The sequence below is a fragment of the Pristiophorus japonicus genome, unplaced genomic scaffold (assembly GCF_044704955.1).
Source record: "Pristiophorus japonicus isolate sPriJap1 unplaced genomic scaffold, sPriJap1.hap1 HAP1_SCAFFOLD_79, whole genome shotgun sequence".
In the NCBI taxonomy this organism is placed as follows: domain Eukaryota; kingdom Metazoa; phylum Chordata; class Chondrichthyes; family Pristiophoridae; genus Pristiophorus; species Pristiophorus japonicus.
In genome coordinates this window covers 2,406,533-2,413,363 of record NW_027254707.1, presented here as the reverse complement: position 1 = coordinate 2,413,363, position 6,831 = coordinate 2,406,533, and the positions used below count along the sequence as shown (strand labels likewise).

General features: G+C 44.7%; 1 pseudogene; it reads right to left on the bottom strand.

Moving 5' to 3' along the window:
* Positions 1–1,045: 1,045 nt before the first annotated feature.
* On the bottom strand, positions 1,046–4,364 carry LOC139256890 (probable G-protein coupled receptor 139; annotated as a pseudogene).
* Positions 4,365–6,831: the final 2,467 nt, after the last annotated feature.

The following is a 6,831-nucleotide window of genomic DNA, read 5'->3' as shown; positions in this document are numbered from 1 at the left end:
AAATAGAGAGAGCGAGAGAGACAGAGAGCGAGAGAGAGATGCAAATGGAAAGATACAGATGGAGTAAGTAGCAAGAGAGAGAGATATGGAAAGGGAGAGGAAGATGGACAGATTTGAAGAGCGGGAGAGTGGCATGGATAAGAAGAGAGATGGAGGGAGAGAGAGGTAGATACATGGAGTGATAGGGAGATGGAGAGACAGATGGCGACTATATATATATGTATTTATATATAGAGAGAGAGACAGAGCGAGAGAGAGAAAGAGACAGAGATGTAGAGAGACAGAGGGACAGATAGATAAATAAAGAGATAGGCAGACAGACATAAGAGAGAGAGAAAGAGAGAGGGAGGGAGCGAGTTTGAGAGAGAGAGGGAGCGAGTTTAAGAGAGAGGGAAAGGGAGAGAGAGGGAGGGAGACACCGTGGGACGGAGAAGGATAGAGTGAGACAGAGAGTGACAGAAAGAGTTGAGCAGCCGCCGGTTTGCAGGAGCTAGAAATAAAACAGTTACAGACATGGAATTTATAACCGACAGATAGTCTTGGAAAGGGAGAGATGAACTGAAATGGATATAGAGAAAAATTCACCGACAGACAGAGATAAATAAAGAGAAATGATAAGCACAGTCCTGGCGGTCCGAGTCCCGACCCGCCTCTGGGCTTCCAGTGTTCCATCCCTCTGTCTATCTGTCTACCTCTCTGTCTGTCCATCCATGTGTTTCTCTCTCATTTCTCCGCAGTGCTCCCATTCTCATCAGGTCCACAGCAGTGACTGTGATTGGCGGGTTTGCCAATATTCCTTTACCTGCAGGGTAGTCATTTACTGCATGTCCAGGTGAGCTCTTTAGTGCCGTCTATTTGAGAAACACATCATGTGTCGTCTGTGGAGTGGTTCCAAATATCTTTAAAATATATTAACAAATTCAGATTTAGAGTCATGTTGAGACGCAGTGCTCCGAAAGCAAAATATATTTTCCATCCAGTGCGGAGTGCATGAGATGAATAATGAAATGGGATTATGTTCGAGTGTTTAGAATCTTTGAGCTTTCTATGGTTTCACTAATCTAAGAATTAGATTGATTGGATATTTCACCACGTTCTGCAGCTCCTCTCTGAATTTAGTTTATGTCAGCACATAAATACACGTGTTGGTGCAGGAACTGAGAAGCTGAAGAAACCCTGCCACGCTCTCTGTGGTATAAAGAGGATCAGTGAAGGAGGAAGGATAATTATGTGTAATTCGCTGGTAAATGTAAAATACAACCTGTGTCGTCCACAACAGGATAAAACTCCCGGTTATACTGAAGAGTAAAGTGATGGATTTCCTACGGTTCAACATCTCTATATCCTTGTGATTCTCTCCATTGCTGCAGCCCCGGAGTTCCCTGCGGACTCTACTGGCCGCTAAAATACCTCTGACCGTCAGAACATTGAGCAGCAAAATTAGAAAGAATGGAATGCAAGGTGTTAAAATGCAGTGAAACAAGACAAATGCGGTCCATGCGATGGACGTATCGTAGCTCGGTTTAATCTGACAACCCCAGGGTACATTATCAATTATATAGTAAGGTGCAGTTGTAAAATACCAGGGGGCACACTCGAAACAGCTCAGCACACTCACTGTTCCGATAATCGCAGCCGCTGTTCTCTCGGTGCAGTATTTTGTTTTCAGCTTCTCACAACAAATGGCCACAAATCGGTCAAAAGTGAAAGCGACTGTTAACCAGACAGAAACCATCGTGCTAGAAAAAATCATGACTTCAATGAGACTGCAAATGGGAGTAATGTTCAGGAATGAATATGGGAAATAAATCAGACGGATCTGCCTTAATATTGGATCAGATATAATGACCAGGAGATCGGCGCATGCCATTCCTACCACGCAGCGAGAGATACATTTGGAGAGACCGCACTTTCCACGGGACAGGATCACAATCGCCACCAAGTTAACTAGAAAGAAGGGAGAGAAAAGGAAGCAGAGAAATTACCGATCAGACCTGGTGCCAAAGCAACATTTCGACAGAATTTGGGTGAAATTTCCGACTTTGTTGCTGCATCGAACGGTGGAAGCTGATTCTGGAACTGGGCAGTGCTTTCGGACAGAGAAATTTTCAAACACATTTATCAATAGTGCATTGGGAAATCAGTACAGAAAGCGAATAAAGTGAGCACCGGATCTATTGGAAGGAACGAGTGACTGCACAGTGGCAGTGGGGAAATGAGAAGGGTTTTTATGGAGCGCGAATGCAACGGGTTAAACCGGATTTTATCTCCAGACGGAGGAGGAAAGACATTAAAGGTCGGGAAGGTTTCTGCAGAGGGTGGGGCATTTGTTGCTGTGTGTTAAGAGATCTGAAGGGGCTGACACAAACCGGGAAAGGCCGAGAGCCCTGGCAATGAGTTTAAGGTTTACGGTCTGATTGTAAGAGGCAGCTGGAGGTGGAGTTAGTGAGTAAGATTGGCAGGGAAACAAGGAAAGTGTAATGTAGGAGCTGGAGGGGAGTCTGGAGCACAGGGTTTGGGGAAGCGGACAAACTGAAGCAGCGGATGAGGAGACAGGGGATTGAATACAGTGGGAGGAGAGGCTGGGATTCACAGTGAGCCTGCAGCAGAGTGTTAGAGGAAATCTAATTCATAAATCCCAGTAGCACAACTCAATTCATACTTTCAACCATTGGTGTCAGGTAACAGCTCGTTGGTGACAAAGTGTATTCTGTAAATTTATAAAGTAAAATTATATTTAATATGTTAATTAATCCAGCCTCGTTTTGTATTGAATTTAGTTCACAGAGTTTTTAAAATGCACTATCCTAATAATGCATTACGCTTAAGAAATGCAGGATTCTATTCTATACAACATTTCAATTATCTTTAGATATTCAGTCAGTAAACAAGTAAAATAACAATTTACCAAAACAGACTGAGGACCACATAGCGACAGAATAAAACCCTCACAATATCGCAACATCCTAATGTCACCTTCAAGGCACATGTTGTCATCTTAATTGTACTGGAAGTTTCAGCAGATCAATCGGATTCATTATTCACATAGCTGCCCCTCTCTCTATCCCCACCCTCTCCCTCTCTTTCTCGCTCTCTTTCCCTTCACCCTCCCTGTAGTTTTCCTTCTCAGTCTATTTCTCCATCGCCCCTCTCCATCTCTCCGCAATGTCTCCAATCACTTTCTCAATGCCTTTTTCACAACCGATTCAATGCGAACATCCTGCAGCTGCATGCAATTCTCCTTCCACGTTTTCAATGTTTCTATTCTAAGCGTCAGTTTGTTCAAAGGTGAAGCCTCTGTGAATAGTTTAATATTTCTATTGAACACCCAATTATCAGTCTACTCACCGAAACAATTCCCTTCATCTCCAATACATGCAACAAACATGATCCTATTTTATTAAAGCGCAGCGCTAGATGGCATGATAGTTCTGTTAACAAAATGACAACAGCACCGCTGCTACTTGTAATTCCTACATCAATAGTAGGGCTCCTGATTCCAGCAGACAAAGTGCAAACTGATACAATATAACCTCAAAACATTTCATTTTGTAACGAATGTTAGTGACAGTCATTGAACGCTGAAGCAGAAAACGAGATGTGAAGGTTACAGCTGCAAACTCGGTTCAGTAGCCAGGCCTCTGAAGCAGATTCAGATACAAACACAGTGAAATAATATTTAATTACAGTGATAACCAATACTTATTGGAACCCAGTTAAATGGAACCATGTTATTTCGATAGAACACCCACTTATCAGTCTACTTACCTAAACAATTCCCTTCATCTACAATACATGCAACAAACATGATCCTATTATTTTAAATTGCAGCCCTCCATCTAACACGGAGACCGTGAGCTGTCGAATTTCAATCACTGGAAACACATACATTAATAATTTTCCAGGACAGGTTAGCTCACAACATGAAACCCTTATTTCTGAAGGTGTGATATAAAACATAAAATGCTGGAGGTACTCGGCAGGTCAAGAAGCTTCTGTCGACTGAGAAAAAGAACTGATGGTCTGATACTTGCTCTTAGCCCAGACTCCTGATTCCAATACTTTCAGTACAGATAATAAGGTACTACCATTCTCGAGGTTTGGGTACACAGCGATCGTAGTAGATATAAAGCAGTCAATTCAATACAGAAAGAGCAGAGACAGATAAATCTCACCATTCACTGCTGGAACAGAACAGGTGACTGTGTAAAACATGCAGCGAGTAAAAGATTACCAATCACAGTCGCACATTCAACAAAGATTTACATAACTGACTGTTGAGATATCGGCTTACCAGGAACGCCAACAGCTGCAAGAACAGGTTAGTAAATATCTTCTACCTGAAGGATTAATGGATACTCCATATCTGTGAGAAGCTGCGACTTCTGTTGGAGTGGAATCCCCTGCTCCGGCAGACACTCTGAGCTGATACATTGCAATGGGCCGTGATTTATACAGGGGGTAAGTCTCCACTGACACTGCTGCACCCCTGACGATTATTATTAGTTTCAGTCACTTGAACAAACACATTATATCAGGATCTTTGACTCTGATGAAAATAACGCGGTGAATAACACTCAAACATCTCAAAGTGCAGGACGTTACCAAGATCAGACCTCTCTTGGGAATAAGGCTGAATTTCTGTTCATACAATACTGAACAAACAATAATGAGCGGCTTCATCTGCAGTGTTCATGTAATTGTATTGACTATTTTCACTCCTGCCGATTTATTTATAAATGTTAACGATTTCCCTGCAGTGTACAGTGAATCCATGGAAACAGACAGACCTGTTTCACTCTGTCCCTGCAGTTTCATTGTTCAATTATAAAGATTCAGTCTCTGACACAGGGACAGTAAAAGACCATTTTCAGGTTTGGAGCCCAGAAATTACGGTGCATGATATTAGGGAACGGAATCTCAACCACGACCATTGACTTTCTTCTCTCCGCTATTTTAACGCAGGTGGTCGATTCCACATTGGTTAACGGCTCCAGTAAAATCAGAACTGTGCCATCTTCTGACTCCATTCCTCCAGTTCACTCTTGGCCTAAAACTCCCCACCTTCTATCAATGTCAAACGATTCAAACTCAGCTGTCCTTATCCATCCCTCCCCAGTTCCTAATCGCCCATGACCCTCGCCCTCACAGACCCTCATTGTCTCTCAGTCCACCAAGGCCTTAAATTACGATTCTGTTCAGGGGGTTTAACCACTTCCATGGCCTCAACGCTCTCTATCTCCATCCACTCCTCCAAACGTGCAACAACTCACCGTGACCTCTCCATACCTCTGACTCTGGCCCCTTTCGATGGGACTACCTTAACTCTGTACTGGTCTAATCGATCTGATCGTAGTCACAGCGTCTACAGCAATGGATTCTCTTACCACACCTGCACCGTCAACTCCTGAACTCCGAACTGTCCATTATTTCCCTCTCCTGTTCCTCATCTACATGCTGCCCTTTGTGACATCATCTGCAGACTTGGGCTCTGTTTCCACATGTCTGCTGACATAGAAACAGAGAAACATAGAAAATAGGTGCAAGAGTAGGCCATTCGGCCTATCGAGCCTGCACCGCCATTCAAAAAGATCATGGCTGATCACCCATGCCAGCACCTCCCCCCACGCCCTCTCCATACCCTCCCGACACCCCCAGCCGCAAGGACCACATCCAACTCCCTCCCGAACACATCCAATGAACTGGCATCAACAACTCTCGGCGGCAGGGAACCCCACAAGCCAACAACTCCCCGAGTGAAGAAGTCCCTTCCAATCCCAGCCCCAAACTGCCCACCCCCCCCCCATCCCAAGAGCGTGCCCCCCACCTCGTCTCCGGAACCACCCAACACCGGGAACACTCCCCCCGCACCCAACCCGCCCCGTCAGAATCCTTCCCAAATGCCGAACTCCCCGGATGTCGAGCCCCCAGCCCCTCTCAGACTTCTAAACTCCTGTGAATAGAAGCCCAGTCGATCCAGTCTCTCCTCATATGTCAGTCCTGCCATCACGGGAATCAGTCTGGTGAACCTTCGCTGCACTCCCGCAATAGCAAGAACGTTCTTCCTCAGATTTGGAGACCAAAACTGAACACAATATTCCAGGTAAGGCCTCACTAAGGCCCTGTACAACTGCAATAACATCTCCCAGCTCCAGCTCTCCACCAGCTCTAACCACCCTCCATGACCTCTGTGTTATCTGACTGAAAAGTTCTGCATTAGCTGCGATATTCCCCAATTAAATATTGCCAGGATGAAAGCAATTATCTCTGCACCCACCACAAACTTCATAACCTTTTCACCAATTCCATCCATAACCCTGGCTATTATCTCAGGCTGAATACGATGTGTTATAACCTCTGATCCCTATTCCTCTCTGACATGTGTTTTAGGACTCATATCCTCTCCATTACAGAATTGCCTACTTTCACCATCACCGATCAACATTGCCGGCATCTGCCGCTCCCTTCGCCCATCTGGCTCTGAAACCTTCAATCATGCATTCATCAGCTCCAGACTCTCTGTCCTCTTATCCAATCCGTCGCCTCTTCATTGCTCTAACAGTGGTCTCTTGTTGGGACTTCCCTTGCTTGTGTCCACATTTACCTATCTGAACGGAGACAGAGAATCGCTAGCAACGGCTTCACCCCACTCCCCCAGGTCCCGCAGCACCATTACAATTGAAGAATCCTAAGGATGTATCCTATCTCTCCATTATTCATCATCTACATGCTTCCCATTGAATCTTTGATCTACAGATATGGGATCAGCTTTTACATTGATGATAGCAGTTTTAATTCTCGATCACCTCTCTCGATCCCCTTCCTGTGTTG